The following is a 20545-nucleotide window of genomic DNA, read 5'->3' on the forward strand; positions in this document are numbered from 1 at the left end:
CACCAAGAATATTGTGGAATCGCGCACGCACAGCCGACGTGCACGTGTAAGAAACATTAAATTGCGCATCAATTGACGCCAATTCTTACGCTCACGATCGTGCGTGAAATCACCCGCGTAAGAATCCGCGATTTTAGATTCGTGCACGTTGCATGGACGGAGCGATTAGCACACTGCGTTACGAATTTGATGGCCCAAGTTCAATTCTCAGCCATGGCTAACACGAGCGGCGAGCGAGAGCCGAACCGGTCCTGGCCTCCTCGATCCACCGACCTGCCGCGCCGTAAAATGCGACAAACTCCCACGACTGGACGAACCGCGCGATGAGCCTTCATCCAGCAGTGGAGCAACAAAGAGTGCTGGGCAACGTGCGCACATGCGCCAGCACGCGGCAAGCGGGGAGCCCCCTCCCCCAAGCCCCTCGCAGCGTGGGGGGCAGGGCTGGTGGCTGGTGGCAGGGATCTGCCGAGCGCAGGGTTAATGACAGCCGACAACGGCGGCCGCACCAGGGCACCGCTCCTCCGCTCGCAATGTCCGCCCCGAGCGCACCCCCCCCCACCTCCACCGCTATTCAACCGTCAGCCCAAATCCCCGCCGCGTAGAGTGAACGAAGAGCCAAACGGCAAACCCCCGTTTTCATTTGGTCGGCGGCGTTCGCGTAAAATTCGCTACGTTTCTTTGCTCGGACAGCCGTGTCATCTCACCCCCCCCCACCCCCCTGAACCGGGCCGCTCGCTTAAGCCGTGGAGTAGCGGGAGCCTCGTGGTGGCGACCCCCGTCACGGCCCGAACCACCGATTTGTTACGAGCGACGCCTTCGGGGGGCTTCACCGACTCGCTCTTTAACGCGCGATCGCTGCCGTCCAGGCCGCCTGTAATTGCGGCGGACTTGAAGCTGGGGTTTGTGGATCGCGCGGGGAAGGAGCGGCAATGGCAAGCGAACCCGCCCGCTTGCCCTCATTCACATGCGTCCACCAGGGCCGCGTTAAAATGTTGGCTTGTGTTGGGCCACCGTTTTTAGTTTTCTGCTGTAATGTTTTTTTTCATCCGTTTGGTGCTTTTCTTTTTTGCTCCGATTTCAATTCGCTTCGTCGTTGTAAATGTTTAAATCTTGATTTGGAGCTTTCGTGACTGCAGGAATTACTCTTCGGTTCTTTCGGTAAAGTCATGTAGAAAGAAAAATAAATTCACTGATGATGATTGCTTGTGTTGCGATCCAAACGTCGTATGCTATTGTTTAAATCTTATTGCTTTTCGTTTTTTTTATTTTGTTAACCCAGGTCGCTCGTGCACATGACAATTATCCTGGTCTCTGGAGTCCTCGCCCGGGTTAAACAATGACATTTGAAAGCCCTCCGCTGCGCCCACCTCCGTGTGCTCGCCCTCTCTGAACACGCAGTGTGAGAATTTCTCTCGCGCCTACAAGAGCTTGTTGAGTATGGGCAAGTCGCCGCTGGAAAGCGCTGGGAGCACCCTCTACTGTCAAGCTGCGATACGACGACACCCACGCAGCGGTGGGAATTACAACACAAAGCTGGCAGCCCGATGCACCTTAAACAGAAGAGGATTCTTTTTTAAAAGCACTTGTCAGACGTTACCGTTCCCCCCTTCGGTGGGATCCGTATGGTTTTGGGGGCAGCGAGCCCGTTCCCACATCTTTCTCCCACTCACGCGGGTTGCTCTGTCCTTGACAAGCTTCTCCACGCTGTCCTGTCGTGCGCCATCTCTCTTCCCGCTCCTCTGGCTAACCGTGTCCGATCGCACCGCAACGCCCCCCACCTCTTCTTCTGACATGCTCTTGATCTCATTCCTTCCACTTGCATCACGTGCACCTTCTGACCCACATCATTTTTCTGTTGTCTCTCAACATGCCCGAACCACACCCACAGCCTTTTCCCTCTCTCGCATCTTCTCTGTGATTTCTACCACCTTGAGTCTTCCTCTCACTTCTTCCACATCTTTCTCTCCCCTGCTATTCTTAACCGGTTCGGCTTATGTTGACGGCGTGTGTACGTGCGTCACAACGTGATGTATCGGGCCCGCACATTGCGTCCATAAAATAAATAGTTACAAGGATAACGTTAATGATAAAAAAACGCTCTTCAGAAAGCCCGTTTAAAGAGCCGCTGTAACGCACCGTTCACGAAATGACACAAAAATCGAGGGACAATCAGTCAAAACTATGATACGGGGAGCACAATTTAAGCAAGGCGATCCTCCCCCCCCCCCCCCCCGTGGACTTGCGTGCGCGCACGCGGTCGTCACGATGTTGTTTAATTATACATCAACGCGGACAGTGCGTGACGTTAAACGGGATCTGCCGGTGCTGGGCCGTGCTATGGAAATAGCAAATGCGACAAATGGGCCAGACGGCGGGCGGGCTGCCTCGGGCTGCCGGCCAGTTTCCAGGACACTCACCAAGCGCGGCAGATATCCCGCCTTTATCCGCCACTGATGTATGTGTGCGCGTCCCCATGGCCACGCGGCGAGAAGCCGAGCGCTAACAGGACGGGAAGTGGGACATTCCCCATCCTTCCGTGCCAGCTCCGCCGCACAAACAGCAGAGCTGGCAGCAGAACCCCGCAGCAAGGCTTCCTTCCTCCTCTTTAAACAAGCCCATAATTAGCTCCTAAATCATGCACAGGTTGAGTTGCTTGTTTCTTTTGAGGTCGTGCAGCGCTCTCGGCAATGTCCCCAAGGCGTTCCTTCTTGTGCAAGAGCGAGGCTCCTTTCACGATCGGGCGCGTTCGGTCCCCAAGGCCTCTCGACTTCAGAGCGACGACCCAAGAGCAGAGCAGACAGAGAGAGAGTGGGGGCGGTGGGGGCGGTGGGGGCGGGTACAACATTTCCTGCACGAAACTGTGCGCGGTCTGCAGCGTGGCCAGCACGGGAACGCGGCACCCTGACCTCGCTTTCTACCCCACCCCACCACCTCATCTCAACCACACACAGCAGCGGCCTTGAGCTAATGGGCATTCCTAACCACACACATCAGCATCACCGCGGCATGCAGTCAAAACGTGTTCCACCCCTCACCGCCGCCCCCCCCCCCCCAATTGCTCATCTTTCGGTTAAGTTAGCAATTCAACCTGGCGCTGGTTTTAAAACGTGCGTCTTCTGTCGCCGTCGTCACCCATTGAGCGTCGTCACCCAGACGCTCATTGCTGCCGCGCGTTTCCGCCACGGCTGCTCGCCCGCATCCGTGCGCCAGGGCGTCTCTGCTCTGCCAGTGTCACCCGCACGGGCGGATCGATGCGGACCCACGAACGGGCGCCATCCGGGGCAGCAGCCGGCGAGCGCGCCGCAACATCGCGTTGGGTATCACCGCCACTAGAGCGGCTTTTCCGATCGCAGCCGTGGCGCTTTTTGTCGGATGGAGAAAGCGGGGGGCAGGTCACGTCCCACCCGCGCGGAACTCCAGCACCGCCCGGGAGACGGAGCTCCAAGCTGGTGGGCTGGGCGGCATCGCGAGGCGATCAGGAGGGAAATTTGCACGGATGTGCTCTTTGTGGAGAAGTTGTTTCCAAGGGCATCCGCCTGCTAGCGTCTGTGAAGTTCGACACTTGGCCTCAAGGTGCACATAGCCTGGCACAAGCATCGTGGTGACGTCACCGCCACTTAGTGGCGAATGGCGGTTGTTGTTGTTGTGATTTTACATGCGAATGTGCCTCTGAACCCATACGAGACGCGGGGGCGAGCATTATCCCCCCAATAGCAAAGTGTGCCGTTTAACGAGCAATTTGGGATTTCCCTGATAAGAATTCACTTACCAATGGCTCTGTTTGCCGCACCTAAGCAGCAAGCATTTAATGCTATTGAGTAGGCCGAATCCGTAATTGGCCGGACCTCGTTGAGTAATTGCTCTGGCGTTTGATTTATCTCAACGAGTCCGGTTTCAAACAAAAACGACCCAAAAGCTCAACACGCACCGATGGGGGTCGCACCGATCTCCAGGAAGGCCCCCCCCCCCCGAGCGAGTGACCAACCGGCCCCGCTCTTCGCCGCGCTAAACGCTAATAAATAAATCCATAAGCCCCGCAGCTCCTGCTAGGGCAGCGATCGGCATTAATCACCGGCGGCCAGACTGATTAACCGCATGGCATCGTGGTGCCGCGCGCGTCGCCACCGGGAGGAGGGCCCCATCGATTTGCCGCCCGCCCTCCCGAGGTGGTGCGAGTATTTCTCCTTCCTTCGGCGGCGGCGGCGGCGGCAGCTCTATCAGCCACAGGGGGGGAAGAGAGAAAATCGATCCTAACCTTCCTCAAAGAGGCAAGTGGGAATAATCAGGATTCGTTTTTTTGCATTGCGACCTTGTTCAAACAATTGTCTCAATGTCAGGAACGTTATCATCATCCCGTGCGCAGCGACCACTCGGCACTCGGCAGGCATCGCCGCCGTCGCCGAATAAATGATAATTGCGCCGATCGTTCGTAAGTGGACGCCAAGCCCCCCAACGACTTGCATTTCAGATGCAAATGGTTTCCATCGATTTAATGCCCCGACTGAATGATGGCATTTTTCTTGGGGGCGGGTGGGGTGGTGGAAAAGAGGTGAACGCACAGAGACGTGTACATCAAGAGCGATATTCAAAACCCTCGTGACCCCGTACTTCCGAGCACCTACCCTCTCTGAAGGTTGAGTGCACGCCACCCACCGTGACCGTGCAGCATCCGCTGAGCACGACGCATCCTCACTGCAGCAGGACGACGCTGAGACAAGACACCTTAAGATTCGTACGGCACAGCGTCTAAAGTAATGCTCCGCAGACTGCTGGCGCTCCGCAGAATTGAAACAGATACGATTTTTTTTTCTGTCATAAAATATCAGATTTTTATTTTTTACCGAATTGTGGTCCGAGAAAAGCGGTGGCTGGTTGATGATGACAATGGTCCCGCGGGGTCAAGGCAGGTCGGGAATCGCTGTCCCAAACGCTACAGAACCCCAACAACGCTGGACACAAAACAGTGGGGCGCGTGCATCACGGGCGGAATCGACGGGTGCACTGGTATGTACGGTGTTTCTTTGTTTTGAGAACCACAGTCGCAGAGTCTGGACTCGAACAGGGCAGGCGGTCGGCAGTCCGGGTGGATGGCTGGTGGGAAAGTCGGTGGGCAGCAGTGGCGAAACAGAGGTCTTGGCTACTCGAGCAGAGAGAGGGTGTGTGGATAGGAGCAGAGTGAAAGAGAGGAGAGGGGTGGGCAAAGCTGCGTCTACAGAGGATCTCGAAAACGGTGAGGACAATTATGTAGTTGACTTGGGACTGGATTTGGAGCCAATGGATCACGGTGATCAAGTATTCGGGTGATGTGGCCTCGTTTATAGGTGTGGGTGAGAGCTCGTCAGTGGAATGTTATCTGGACGTCAAAGACATGTATCCGTGATGGCCCAACGCGTTCGGTAAATAACCCCAACCGGCAATAACGCCGCCGGGGCGAGTCCACAACCCACGCGCGACTGTGCGCATGCACGCTGAACTTCTTTCGCACCGCACGTAGCCAACCGCGCTAATCGGAGGTGCGATTTCAGGATTTGGGGCGCGTCTCGAAAACGGAATGTGACGCTGGTTGGGCGAGAGGCGCTCCGGCAAGGCAATGGGCAGGCCCGGGAGCCGGGTTCCCCGGTAGGTGACCCATCAGCTCAGGCTGGGGAGCGCCAGGAAGAAGGGAGCGGCGGGGCGAGAGGCCAGCAGCAGCAGCAGCAGCTACAGCAGCAGCAGCAACAGCAACAGCAGCAACAGTAGCAGCAGCTACAGCAGGAAGCAGCAGCAGCAACAGCAGCAGCAGCAGCAACAGCAGCAACAGCAACAGCAGCAGCAGCAGGAAGCAGCAGCAACAGCAGCAGGAGCAGCAACAGCAGCAACAGCAGCAGCAGCAGCAACAGCAGCAGGAGCAGCAACAGCAGCAACAGCAGCAGCAGCAGCAGCAGGAGCAGCAACAGCAGCAACAGCAGCAGCAGCAACAGCAGCAGCAGCAACAGCAACAGCAGCAACAGCAGCAGGAGCAGCAACAGCAGCAACAGCAGCAGCAGCAGGAAGCAGCAGCAGCAGGAAGCAGCAGCGCTGCTCTGGTGGCAGCGGGCGGGGGAGGCCACCAGAATCCGAATATGTATTTACACTTGCAGGAGGAATTCGATAAGCAATGAAGCTCTTTTTTCAAAGATGTCCAGGAGCAGCGGCGGGTAAGCACGTTACAATAACAAACAGTACAAAAAACATGATGGTAACGCAAAGTACAAGGTTAACAAATCACCCAAACAAATGCAACACTAAACCATCCCAATCCTAGCAGGGAAAGCCTACCTTCAATTCCTACCATAATCTAACAAATGTTCGATGAAAACTCCTCTCGGTCCCGTTTATTGCGCCAAGAATGGCAACTTTGCGTTGCCTTTGTGCGAAAAGGGCAGTCGAAGTTTCGTAAATTTCACATCACGCTGGAAATTGTGAATCACGAAACACAAGTGACGAACATTCGAGGCCCCGTTAGTAACGCGCTAAGTTTCCAACACTCTCACTTCCAGGACACCGTGAGTCAGACCCTTGGCTCCGGGGCATCTCCATGAACACAAATAAACAGCCTGTTCGGCACAGCCGCAGTCATGTTCACCACCTCGTTGATAAATCAACACTCGAATGCAAGTTTATTGAAATTGCGTGCCTGGTAATTCTTACGGTAGCTTCCAATTAAACTGCGAATTTATTATGTGTGTGAGTGCAGAACCGGTTGGGTAGTCCCCCCTGGGGCATAGTTTTAGCCTGGCCCTGTCCAATAAACCTACGCGTGGAAGAATCGATTATTTACAACGAAAGAACGAGACCGAATAAACGGCAGACAACACGAACGGGACAGTACGGTCAAACAGAAATAGCGTCAATTCCTGGACAGAATCAAGAACCTGAATTGAGATGATGAGTCTCACGGTAGGGTGGGTAGGGTGGTGGGGGGCAGAGTTGGGAGGCAGGGGGGTGGGGGGGGTTTGGGAGGGAGGAGCGGTGGGGGGTTTGGGGGGGGAGGTTTGGGGGGGGCGTTTTGGGGGGACGGGCGATGGGGGGGGATGGGGTAATTTGGGGGGAGGGACGGTGGAGGGGGGTTTGGGGGGGCGGGGTTTGGGGGGAGGGGCGATGGGTGGGTGGGGGGTTTGGGGGGGAGCTGCGGTGGGGGGGGGGGCGACGCTGCCCCACCCCCGGAACCACATTCACACGGCGGGTCCGACGGTCGCGTGGGAACGCGGGGGCCTAACACAGGTCCGTCACTCATTCTCAGAAAACATGCAAAAAACGAGCCCAGCTGTAAATATGGCATTTCTTATCACGCCGCTAAATGTTTTGTTTCCCACCCCTCCCCCTCCCCAAGTGGCAAATGGATGAGTCATCAGATGCCTGAGTCACACAAATTCATCACGCGGCGCGCTCAGCGCGGAAGTTGTCACCACGGCGAACGTGAGAAGGCGCAGCCGTTGGTGCCGTGAGAGGGAACGCGTCCATCCGCCACACCTGTCAACCCCGTATCGGTGCCCTGCCTACCTTAGTACAGGCCCATTCACACCCTACTGGTCACCCCGTGGCCCTTAGAAATATCAACGTCTATCCTACAAAGTACCATCACAATTTAGAAACAAACAAATAGGCACTCACCACTAGTACACTCACCACTAGTACACTCACCACTCGTACAATCCCCACTAGCACACTCACCACTCGTACACTCACCACTCGTACACTCACCACTAGCGCACTCACCACCAGTACACTCACCACTCGTACACTCACCACTAGCACACTCACCACTAGTACACTCACCACTTGTACACTCACCACTAGTACACTCACCACTTGTACACTCACCACTAGTAGACTCAACACTCACCACTCTACACTCACCATTAGTACACTCACCACTCTACACTCACCACTAGTACACTCACCACTAGTACACCCACCACCAGTAAACTCACCACTCGTACACTCACCACTAGTACACTCACCACTACTACACTCACCACCACTACACTCACCACTAGCACACTCACCACTAGCACACTCACCACTAGTACACTCACTACTTGTACACTCACCACTAGTAGACTCTACACTCACCACTCTACACTCACCACTAGTACACTCACCACTCTACACTCACCACTAGTACACTCCCCACTAGTATACTCACCACTCTACATGCACCACTAGTACACTCACCACTAGTACACTCACCACTCGTACACTCACCACTAGCACACTCACCACTTGTACACTCACCACTAGTACACTCACCACTAGTACACTCACCACTAGTACACTCACCACTAGTACACTCACCACTAGTACACTCGCCACTAGTACACTCACCACTGGTACACTCACCACTAGTACACTCACCACTAGTACACTCACCACTAGTACACTCGCCACTAGCACACTCACCACTCGTACACTCACCACTAGTACACTCGCCACTTGTACACTCACCACTCGTACACTCACCACTAGTACACTCACCACTAGTACACCCACCACTAGTACACTCACCACTAGTACACTCACCACTGGCACACTCATCACTTGTACACTCACCACTCGTACAGTCACCACTGGAACACTCACCACTCTACACTCACCACTAGTACACTCACCACTAGTACACTCACCAATTTACACTCACCACTAGTACACTCACCACTAGTACACTCACCACTCTACACTCACCACCAGTACACTCACCACCAGTACACTCACCACCAGTACACCCACCACTCTACATTCACCACTAGTACACTCACCACTCTACACTCACCACTAGTACACTCATCACTTGTACACTCACCACCAGTACACCCACCACCAGTACACCCACCACTAGTACACTCACCACTAGTACACTCACCACTCTACACTCACCACTAGTACACTCACCACCAGTACACTCACTACCAGTACACTCACCACTAGTACACTCACCACTCTACACTCACCACTAGTACACTCACCACTAGTACACTCACCACTAGTACACTCACCACTCTACACCCATCACCAGTACACCCACCACCACTACACTCACCACCAGTACACTCACCACCCGTACACTCACCACTCGTACACTCACCACTAGTACACTCACCACCACTACACTCACCACTCGTACACTCACCACTCGTACACTCACCACTCCTATACCTGTCAACCCCTTATCAGTGCCTATCTTATTACAGACCAATTCAGACATTATTGGTCACCCCGTGGCCCTCATAAATCTCAACATCCATCCTACAAAGTCCCATCACAAGGGAGAAACACAAATATAGATTTTTTTTTGTGCCCGTATAAAACGGCTGTACGCTGTATGGACCTGAAACTCACTCAATTTCCGTGTACAAGAAATACGGGGTGAACCGTATGTTGCTGACGGGTATGCATTTCACGTGAGCTGGTTCAGAACGCGACGAGCTGCAAACAGTTCTGCCTCGCAGAGTCACGGGTCAGGCAATGGGTGCAACAGTTCCTGGGGAAGTCGACAGAGGTGGTTAACTTACACGCTCGTATGGACATAGACTCGGCACGAGTCAAATCAAGGCAGGGGCGCCAGCTTTGGTGGGGAGGGGGGCTGATTATGTGGCAGCGTTACGCGACGCATTAGGGGCTGAGTCGGCCACAAGGAGTGGGGGGGGGGGCTCGAATCAATAGATAAACAAGTCCAACAGATTTTAAGAATAAGTATTAAATGTATTTATTTAAGGAACGAAACAGGATGGCTTCTCCACAAATCTGGCTGTCGCCTGATGAAGCTAGTTGTAATTACTGGTGAATCTTCATACTCAGATTGTAAATGTTGTGGCTTGACTCTCCAACACACCGGTGTGCCGTACTAGTGACGAATTGGCCACGTTCTGTTTACGCGACAACCCTTACTAGTTGGCTGTGTCGGGTGGTGGCGGGTTTAACAACACACATTTATATATTCAGGTGATCTAACCAAAACAAAACCCCCGTGTTTTTATTCACCAAAAAATACCTGCGGTCTCCCATGAACCAAGCCCAATTAAAGCATCTGGCTAGGGTATCAATGGAGCATAATGTTACACGATCCACACCCCCTTTAAGTGAATCCTAGACCGATGGGCTGGCATGAAAGCAAGACGCAGGGTAACTTGTGAGCATTGTGCCTTTTTACATCTTTTCATCAATAACTGTCACTGTGAGACTCTCCTTCCTTCAAACCGAATAATAATCATATATACAGAGTTCGAGCCTAACATGTTATTGTATACGGGTCAAACAACATTCGCAGTGGCTATTTCAGTGATAGTGAGTCGGGAGAAAGGTGGTCGTGGAGGGGGGGGGGGTCCCACAGTCGTATCTTGCACCCCCCCTGCTGAAATAGGGAGTTGCGTCCATGGGCGGAGTTTGCCGGGAGGGGGGCGGGCAGCCCCCCGCCCAAACTGGGCACCTTTATTTTTCAGCGGTTTACAAAATTAAGATTTGAAATAAATTAAATATTCATATGCACTCGCGGCTCCTAATGAACACCTGTCAACCCCTTATCAGTGCCTACCTTATTACAGGCCAATTCAGACCTTATTGGTTACCCCGTGGCCTTATAAAACTCAACGTTCATCGTACAAAGTCCCATCACAAGGGAGAAACACAAAGAAATACACCAAAAAAATGTTGTTGCCCCTATTGAAACGGCTGTACGTCGTATGGACCTGGAAACTCAGTTTCCCTGTACAAGACTACGGGATAAACCGTACGGGTTGACGTGGTATGGTGTATTCCTAATATGAGGGACAAATTGAAACCCTGCAATCCCCCCCAAATATCCAAGTCAAACTCCGCACTATGTCATGGGACACTCCGCACTATGTCATGGGACACTCCGCACAATGTCATGGGACACTCCGCACTATGTCATGGGACACTCCGCACTATGTCATGGGACACTCCGCACTATGTCATGGGACACTCCGCACTATGTCATGGGACACTCCGCACAATGTCATGGGACACTCCGCACTATGTCATGGGACACTCCGCACTATGTCATGGGACACTCCGCACTATGTCATGGGACACTCCGCACTATGTCATGGGACACTCCGCACTATGTCATGGGATACTCCGCACTATGTCATGGGACACTCCGCACTATGTCATGGGACACTCCGCACTATGTCATGGGACACTCCGCACTATGTCATGGGACACTCCGCACTATGTCATGGGACACTCCGCACTATGTCATGGGACACTCCGCACTATGTCATGGGACACTCCGCACAATGTCATGGGACACTCCGCACTATGTCATGGGACACTCCGCACTATGTCATGGGACACTCCGCACTATGTCATGGGACACTCCGCACTATGTCATGGGACACTCCGCACTATGTCATGGGACACTCCGCACTATGGCATGGGACACTCCGCACAATGTCATGGAACACTCCGCACTATGTCATGGGACACTCCGCACTATGTCATGGGACACTCCGCACTATGTCATGGGACACTCCGCACTATGTCATGGGACACTCCGCACTATGTCATGGGACACTCCGCACTATGTCATGGGACACTCCGCACTATGTCATGGGACACTCCGCACTATGTCATGGGATACTCCGCACTATGTCATGGGACACTCCGCACTATGTCATGGGACACTCCGCACAATGTCATGGGATACTCCGCACTATGTCATGGGACACTCCGCACAATGTCATGGGACTCTCCGCACTATGTCATGGGACACTCCGCACTATGGCTGCACCCCTGAATCAATGTGAGGACAACCGTCGCTTGCAACTGCGCAGCAATGGCCTTGCCCACGTGCTGTCGCCCCACGGCAGAGATGATGCCGCCGCCACCACCTACCGAGGGGGCCACTTCTCGGAAGGGGCTTGGCGTCTCTCTTCCTTTGTGGAGAAAGAATCGGGGCCAAGGGTGGGAAACGCAGGGCCCCTCGCGGAAGACAATTTACAATAGCGGACTGACTCCGTTGCTTCAAGGTGGGGGCATTCGTTTGCTCTGATACCCAAGGGCTGCTGGTCTTTCTCCCACACGCAGCCACTTTCATAGCAGAGTTATCTTTCCCAATTTTTCACCTCAGTGCTTTCAAATTAAACGCGCAGCTTGCAAAAAAACTAAATTTGACGATACATTTTAATTTGATCACGAGCAAAAAACGTAAGTAATAAACATCTGCGTGGTCCAGCTGTCGACAACATAATCTCTCTCCCCCCCCCCCCCTTAACATATCCCGTGAACAAAAACAAACAGGACTTGAGCAAGCCGTTGTGGTTCACGGTGAGGAATATTCTAGATCAACACAATCGGTCAGTGTGGCAAAATTATTCACAGCAACAACGCGCGCGTTCAACATCAATCTCGCATCCGAGAGCACTGTGCATCCAAATCAAATCTCCACCGACTCCCGCAACTGAACCGTGATTCGAGTGGGCACAGTGGCAGTGGGAGAAGTTAAACACTGTACAGCCATACCTCGATATACGAAGGAGATGCGTTCCTGGAGCTTTGTTCGTCTATTCAAACTGCGTATGCTGAGTAACTTATAACATTAGTACTTTGAAGATACTATAGACACTTCATAATTTACCATTCATAATGTAAACAAAGACAATTTATAATGAAAATAATGTTATCCTGTACAGTATAAAAAATACATCAATAAAATAAACACAGTGAAGAAAGATAATTGTATTCTTATTCATATAGTAGCGATGAATGTATTATTTATGTATTCATGTCAGTGTATTATTTTACTTTAGTTTTAGCTTTCTGTTTTTTTTCGAATGTACGCATATCGAGGTATAACCACGTATATTTGTTTAAAGCTCGGAGACAAAACCGTCACCAAAGCTTTCAAGCAACATGGGCATTGCCAATACACCCAGTGGCAATGCCACGTCAAGGGTTAAATATCGGCAATGCATGCAAGTGCACACTAAAGCACTTAATCAAAAGAAAAGTTTCCAAATTCACAGCGGTAAATGCCCTTTCCAAAGACCTCACGCAGAATCCACTACGTTATTTCCATTATCGTATTAAACCTGCTCCATGGTTCACACGGCGATTGACCGCAGTTCAAACCGCGAAACATGCGGCAGGCCACGCCGGAGCCCGAAGGCTCTGCGTTCATTTCTCGAGAGAAATGAACGCAGAGCACAGCACGTGTGTGTGGGTTTTGACCTCAGATTGCCATCAGCCAGCCACCTTCTCCCCCACGTACATTTGGGCAGCGCGAACAACGTTTCCCAGAGCTTAAGAGCGGAGCAACTTCCCGATTAGATTACACGCTGCACACGTCGTTGAACCGGCAAACGCCAGACGGCTTTGACCGTTCGGTTGCAGCGCCCGTTGTGAATTTACCACTGGCGTCACAAACGAGTTCGAACAAAGCCACGACTCGCCAGAACTAATGCTCAAGCACGTCCCACGAGTTACCGTGAAAAATAACGTGGGAAATCGTTCGCTTACCACGCAGCGTGTGCGGTACGAGACCTGCTCCTCTGACGTGCTGGTCCGCTCCAAGATCTCTCCAGCGTCCGTCGGCCGGCCGCGCGCGCGACTCTCCCGTGCCCTGCTACGGGCAACACAGTCAGAGCGGCATGCGGCGTGAGATGGGGGGGCGGCGTGGAGTCGGGGGGGGGGGGGGTCTGGGCGGTGACGCCACTCGGCTCTTGCTTGGTGCAGCGCTAACGTGGGAGCTCACCTTTAGGGTGCGCTGAGGTTACGCACTGCGGTCCCACTGCTACAGCGGGCCACTGCCACCCCACTGAACTCACATCTTCACAGCATCGTGAACACCTCGTTAGTTGCAGTAAAGTGCCGATGGATGAAGAGGGTATTGATGGAGACCTAATGCACGGCACAGGGGGGTTGGACCGCAATCACAGGGTCCGTGACGTCTGTGCAACGCAGATTTCACAATATTACATCCCTGAAGCTCATTATATGCCAAAGCGGATAATGGGCGTGTGCGTGTGAGTGTAGGCGCGTGTGAGATTAGATGGCTGATGTGGGACTGGAAGATTCTGAGCTGATCGCACTTGCCGACGACAGGTACTAGTGGTGTAAAAAATTGGCCTATTTGGAGGAGGCTCGTGAAGGACGCTACCGTATTGAGCAGTTGGCAGCAGTCACCCTCCAACAACACGGAGGGCGGAGGAGTGACGCTCACAACAGTGAGTGGAGTGCCAGGCGCCTACACAGGATGGCACAGTGGGCGGGGGGGGGGGGGGGGTGTACAGCTGATGTATCTGTCAGTCGTCCTAGTGAATTAATCCATAACACCAGGGTCTGTCCCGTGACCTCTTGTCAGCAGTGAGACTTCGACATTTCACTTGGCCTCAAGGTGCACCTAGCCTGAATGGCAGTTGTTGCCGTTGTTGTTGTTGCAAGTGCACGGTGTGGCAGGGACTGGGTCTGATATGCGTTGTTTCCATGTCTACTCAGTCTACTCGTCCACTCAATGCTTCTGGAGGATTGCTTGGTGAGATCCCGACTGCCAAGATCAAAGCAGTATTTTGTGAACAACAAGACGAGACACACAGAGAAGAGGCTTCAAGTACCCATTGCATTGCCTCCGTTCCGAGATGCTGTGTTCAGCTCAATGAAATGGTGCAAATGGAGTGATGGCATTTGGGGAAATCAGCTTTAAAAAATACTCACCCCAAAATGTAATGTCAGTTAAAATAGATAAATAAAATAACAATTAACCATTCTTACAATACACCGAAGTGAACTGTTTTGTATTTACATTCCATTTGGCTGGGCCACTGGTCTCCTAAGCAAGCGACTTGCATTAACGAGCCCAGTCACACACCGACCTCCCATCTGCCAGGCGATGCTGCCTCCGCCACAGCGGTGGGTCTTAAACCTTCCCGCAGCCCGATGCACGATTACCCGACATCTCATTAGCGGTGGGGAAGCGCACACCGAGGGAAGTGGCCGAGCAGATGAACATTAAAGACAACCGGGGCACGGCCAAAAGCACGCTCCCAAACGCGCCATGCCCGCTACTCTGGTCCTGTGGGTCGCCCCGTGGTCCGCCGGCGAGAACCAATGTTTCCCTCGCCCACACGGGCACCCAACGACCACTTATACCACCCGATCTACTCACACAGCAGATGTGACCATCACCAAAACCGAGAGGTCAAATTAAGAGCAGCCGCACACTGCCACCGCGGTCGCCATTCACAAACCGTGGACCACGTGGCAACGCCACTGCCCGCTGAGATCGTTCGCCGGCAGCGTTTTTGACGTATTCACCAGGTGTGTGTGTCTAGGCGTCTAGGTCGACTCAGCCTCAAATGAGTGTGTGGTGTGTAAACATCGCCACTGGGGAGACAAAGGCGACCGGCGTGATGTTGGTCACCCACCCCTCGTGTGCTGTGCCGGCCTTCATAGGTGATCGCTAACAGAACTTGCCCCAAAAGTGTGTAAATGCTATACGGGGGATCTTTATCTTTTCTGTACATGAGTCTATGGGACTCTATGTAAAACATTAACAAGTCTACTCCTGAAGCCATCCACTGGCTCACTCACAAACCTCTACATGAATGTACAAACGTTGCTGATCAACTCCGCGCCGTATTAAAGAGGAAGACTGGGGACACATTCTGGCAATTCTCATGAGCAATTGTTACAGTAGTAGGCCATAGTTGCCATGCCGTTCTCCATTGTTTTCTCGACAGAACTCCAACTTTGTACCACTTCCGTATAAGTTTTAATAACGGCAATTATTTAGCCAGGAAAGCCTCATCGAGCCGTTTTCAGCAGGGTCCTGCATTGTGATATTTGACCCATTATATTCATAATATAATATTTGAGTTGCCATGGTGGGGAGATGTTAACTACCTCGCCTGGCATACCGGAGGTCGTGGGTTCTATCCTGACCCTGACGCCTGCTGTATATTTGGAGTTTGCGTGTCTCTCTCCCCATGGACGCGTGGCTTTTTCTCCAAGTCCTCCGGTTTTTTCCTCCACATGTAGAAATGTGCGTTTCGACTATTTGGCTGCTATAAATTACCACGCGATAAGCCACTTCGTTGAGCTATTATTTGTGGCCAGGTCGCTTCTGAAAAAAAGCTATATAGCTCAGTGGGCCTTACTTGGTCAAATCAAAAAAACGTGTTTTAGTTAAATTTTAATAAGCATTTGGGCAATCATACTCTTGCGAGTATATGCGTTGCCAGTGAAAGTTGCAACTACAAAGGCCCCAAATTTACCGTAGCGGCCTCTACGGACAGACGAGCTGCCTTCATTACCTCAATGCGAGCACGCGGAGTCGCTCCGAGTCAGCTTTGCGAGGCCTGGTGTAGCTCAGCCCTGATCCAGACACCGTGTCCACAGTGTTGCACATCTGCAGAAACATTTCCCCCTTTGACTGAAACTCAAGCAGCACCTGGTTTGTCGCACACTTGGGCAGGCACGAGATTTCATAGTCACATTTACCAAGGGAAACTGACCCAAAACCCTTAGATGTAATCAGCTCAGAACACATGCCATTTTTTTTTACAATGTGGCCAAAAGCAGCAGGCACCGTGCATGCAACATTGGCAATTGCCCCGTAGCCAATGAAAGGTGGGGGTCACCTCGCCCCACAAAGGAAATTTGAATTTCCTAAAACCTCCTGACAGGAAATTTCTCTGCGAAAAAGAGCTTAATAGCTCATCGGATTTCTCCAGGATAAATACAAATTCTGATACGCTCTCATTCCCCTCGCCACACTCCCCTCCCCCCCAACCCGTGGTCAGTGCTCGTACACGAATTGAAAGCCTGGGCAAGGGACCTGAGCTCTCATCTCCACTGAGTCACGACCACATCCGCAGCGATAGAACAAGCGTCCATCCGTTGAACCATTCCCCGCACTTGCCATGCACTATCCATTAACGATAGAACTGCGTCTTCTTGGTTCTTTCGGTAAAGTCACGTAGAAGGGAAATAATAAAATAATAAAAATAAAACATAATAAAATAATTCTCACGACGTTTCGGCCACAACGCAAGCAGCCGTCCTCAGGTGAAGAACAGGTATGTCAGAAAGACCGCGTCTCACCTGAGGACGGCTGCTTGCGTTGTGGCCGAAACGTCGTGAAAATTATTTTATTATGTTTTATTTTTATTATTTATTATTTCCCTGAATCCCTGCAGTCACGAAAGCTTTAAATCGATATAGAACTGCGGTGAACGTATTGTTTAAAGAGGTCACTTCCATTCAATAAACATACTCATCTGGGCATTTGATTGTTGCTCAGAGTTATTTAAAATGAGTCACCTCCTTGAGCTATTTGTTTTGATGTTGACTGTCGTGTTTATGATGCCTGTTAGATTAGCCGTCTCTTGCTATGCTGAGGTGCAACTTTCATGGTAACAACCTGCGACCATGCCCCCTGTTATATTTGTCCGGGGCAGATGTTTGAGAACCCTGATCCATTGGCCTCTTACCACACGAATACAGGCTGCTGCAAAATGTTTGTTTACACTTCCGAGAATTTGCAACAATACCACAAGAAATGTGCCTCCGGGCTCTGGAGACCACCTGGAGAAGATTCTAGGCACGCGCTGACATCGATGGCGAACACGTGGAGACTCTTTGACTTTTTGAGGCTATAAACATACATTTGTTATCACGTTACAGTGTTTAATCCGTTATTTCCCCATTAAAAACGATAGTCCCATATATGTGTTAACTATTTTTCAAGCACCCTGTATACAATGTATTCATCAAGTTCACTGGGAAGAGAAAACTTATAAATTCTGGAAAAGGGATATAAAATACCAGTTATGCCAATACTTTGTAGACTATGGAAAGCCACAGTCGGATGCAGTAATCCTCTCACAAAACCAAACATGTAAATAAAAAGCATATTTAAAGTAATGTCAATTTACTCAAAATTGAACTCCTACATCAGCGTTCTTCATTGCAAGGCCCACGGGCCTTTAGTGGGGCCCCTGGTGGCCTTTAGTGTGGCCCCTGGTGGCCTTTAGTGTGGCCCACAGAGACCTTTAGTGTGGCCACTGATGACCTTTAGTGAGGCCCCTGGTGGCCTTTAGTGAGGCCCCTGGTGGTCTTTAGTGTGGCCCCTGGTGGCCTTTAGTGAGGCCCCTGGTGGTCTTTAGTGTGGCCCCTGGTGGCCTTTAGTAGGCCTCTGGTGGCCTTTAGTGTGGCCTACAGAGGCCTTTAGTGTGGCCACTGGTGACCTTTAGTGAGGCCCCTGGTGGCCTTTAGTGAGGCCCCTGGTGGCCTTTAGTAGGCCTCTGGTGGCCTTTAGTGTGGCCTACAGAGGCCTTTAGTGTGGCCACTGGTGACCTTTAGTGAGGCCCCTGGTGGCCTTTAGTGAAGCCCCTGGTGACCTTTAGTGAGGCCTCTGGTGGTCTTTAGTAGACCTCTGGTGGCCTTTAGTGGGGCCCCTGGTGGCCTTTAGTGTGACCCCTGGTGGCCTTTAGTGGGCTCCTGGTGGCCTTTAGTGGGGCCCCTGGTGGCCTTTAGTGTGACTCATAGTGGCCTTTAGTGTGACTCCTGGTGGCCTTTAGTGTGACCCCTGGCGGCCTTTAATGTGGCCCCTGGTGGCCTTTAGTGTGACCCCTGGTGGCCTTTAGTGTGACCCCTGGTGGCCTTTAGTGTGACCCCTGGTGGCCTTTAGTGGACACCTGGTGACCTTTAGTAGGCTCCTGGTGGCCTTTAGTGTGACCCCTGGTGGCCTTTAGTGTGACCCCTGGTGGCCTTTAGTGGACACCTGGTGACCTTTAGTAGGCTCCTGGTGGCCTTTAGTGTGACCCCTGGTGGCCTTTAGTGTGGCCCCTGGTGGCCTTTAGTGAGGCCCCTGGTGACCTTTAGTGGGCTCCTGGTGGCCTTTAGTGTGGCCTCTGGTGGCCTTTAGTGGGGCCCCTGGTGGCCTTTAGTGCGGCCCTTGGTGGCCTTTAGTGCGGCCCCTGACCCACCACATCAACGTGCTGCCGTCAACACCAACAATCGATTGAAATGTGTGGTGGCCCTCACGCTGATGATGTCTTCTCGGCGTACTGTGATAGATTTTTTTGGGAACTCAACCACATTCGTCAATAACAGTGTAAACATTAAAGTAAAACAAATATATAATATGTGACGTTTCAGGTAAGGCCCTTTTTCAAAGCACGTGCGTTTTTTTGCTTGTTATTTGTGCACCACTGCCAGCACAGTACCGCATCACCATATACAGCGGAGAGTGCTGTTGTTTAAAAGTGAGAGAGATGAAGTTGATGAGTTGAAAGGTCAATGCAAAACTGACGTGCACGCCAATTCCAGATTCTCGCTGTTGAGCCCCGTTGTGCTGCAGCTGTCTGCGGTGTGGGGTGTGTGGTGTGCATACAGCTGTGGGGCCCTGTGTGTGTGTTGTGTACACTGTGTATGGTGATTGTGTATGAGTAGTGAGTGTGTGTGTGTTGTGTGCACTGTGTGTAGAGTGAGGTGTGTGTGAGTAGTGTGTGTGTGTTGTGTACACTGTGTATGGTGATATGTGTATGAGTAGTGAGTGTGTGTGTGTTGTGTGCACTGTGTGTAGAGTGAGGTGTGTGTGAGTAGTGTGTGTGTGTTGTGTACACTGTGTGTAGAGTGAGGTGTGTATGAGTAGTGTGTGTGTGTTGTGTACACTGTGTATGGTAAGGTGTGTATGAGTGGTGTGTGTGTGTTGTGTACACTGTGTGTAGAGTGAGGTGTGTGTGAGTAGTGTGTGTTGTGTACACTGTGTATGGTGAGGTGTGTATGAGTAGTGTGTGTGTGTTGTGTACACTGTGTGTAGCGAGGTGTGTGTGAATAGTGTGTGTGTGTTGTGTACACTGTGTGTATGGTGATGTGTGTATGAGTAGTGAGTGTGTGTGTGTTGTGTGCACTGTGTGTAGAGTGAGGTGTGTATGAGTGGTGTGTGTGTGTTGTGTACACTGTGTGTAGCGAGGTGTGTGTGAGTAGTGTGTGTGTGTTGTGTACACTGTGTATGGTGATGTGTGTATGAGTAGTGTGTGTGTGTTGTGTGCACTGTGTGTAGAGTGAGGTGTGTATGAGTGGTGTGTGTGTGTTGTGTGCACTGTGTGTAGCGAGGTGTGTGTGAGTAGTGTGTGTGTGTTGTGTGCACTGTGTGTAGAGTGAGGTGTGTATGAGTAGTGTGTGTGTTGTGTACACTGTGTGTAGAGTGAGGTGTGTATGAGTAGTGTGTGTGTGTTGTGTACACTGTGTGTAGAGTGAGGTGTGTATGAGTAGTGTGTGTGTGTTGTGTACACTGTGTGTAGAGTGAGGTGTGTATGAGTAGTGTGTGTGTGTGTTGTGTGCACTGTGTGTAGAGTGAGGTGTGTATGAGTAGTGTGTGTGTGTTGTGTACACTGTGTGTAGAGTGAGGTGTGTATGAGTAGTGTGTGTTGTGTACACTGTGTGTAGAGTGAGGTGTGTATGAGTAGTGTGTGTGTGTTGTGTACACTGTGTGTAGAGTGAGGTGTGTATGAGTGGTGTGTGTGTGTTGTGTACACTGTGTGTAGCGAGGTGTGTGTGAGTA

At 51.8% G+C, this 20545-nt stretch overlaps 1 protein-coding gene across 1 annotated transcript in view; it reads right to left on the reverse strand.

The window, feature by feature from the left end:
- The window catches only part of LOC133349782 (retinoic acid receptor beta-like), a 181978-nt gene extending 168383 nt beyond the window's left edge, over positions 1–13595 (reverse strand). The window contains exon 1 of the mRNA XM_061563521.1: positions 13498–13595. The gene's annotated coding sequence lies outside the window, so the exon portion shown is untranslated. The remainder of the gene's footprint in view (positions 1–13497) is intronic.
- Between the last annotated feature and the right edge of the window lie 6950 nt (positions 13596–20545).

The sequence above is a fragment of the Lethenteron reissneri genome, chromosome 31 (assembly GCF_015708825.2).
Source record: "Lethenteron reissneri isolate LAM-NWPU_2019-01 chromosome 31, ASM1570882v1, whole genome shotgun sequence".
NCBI classification, from domain to species: domain Eukaryota; kingdom Metazoa; phylum Chordata; class Hyperoartia; order Petromyzontiformes; family Petromyzontidae; genus Lethenteron; species Lethenteron reissneri.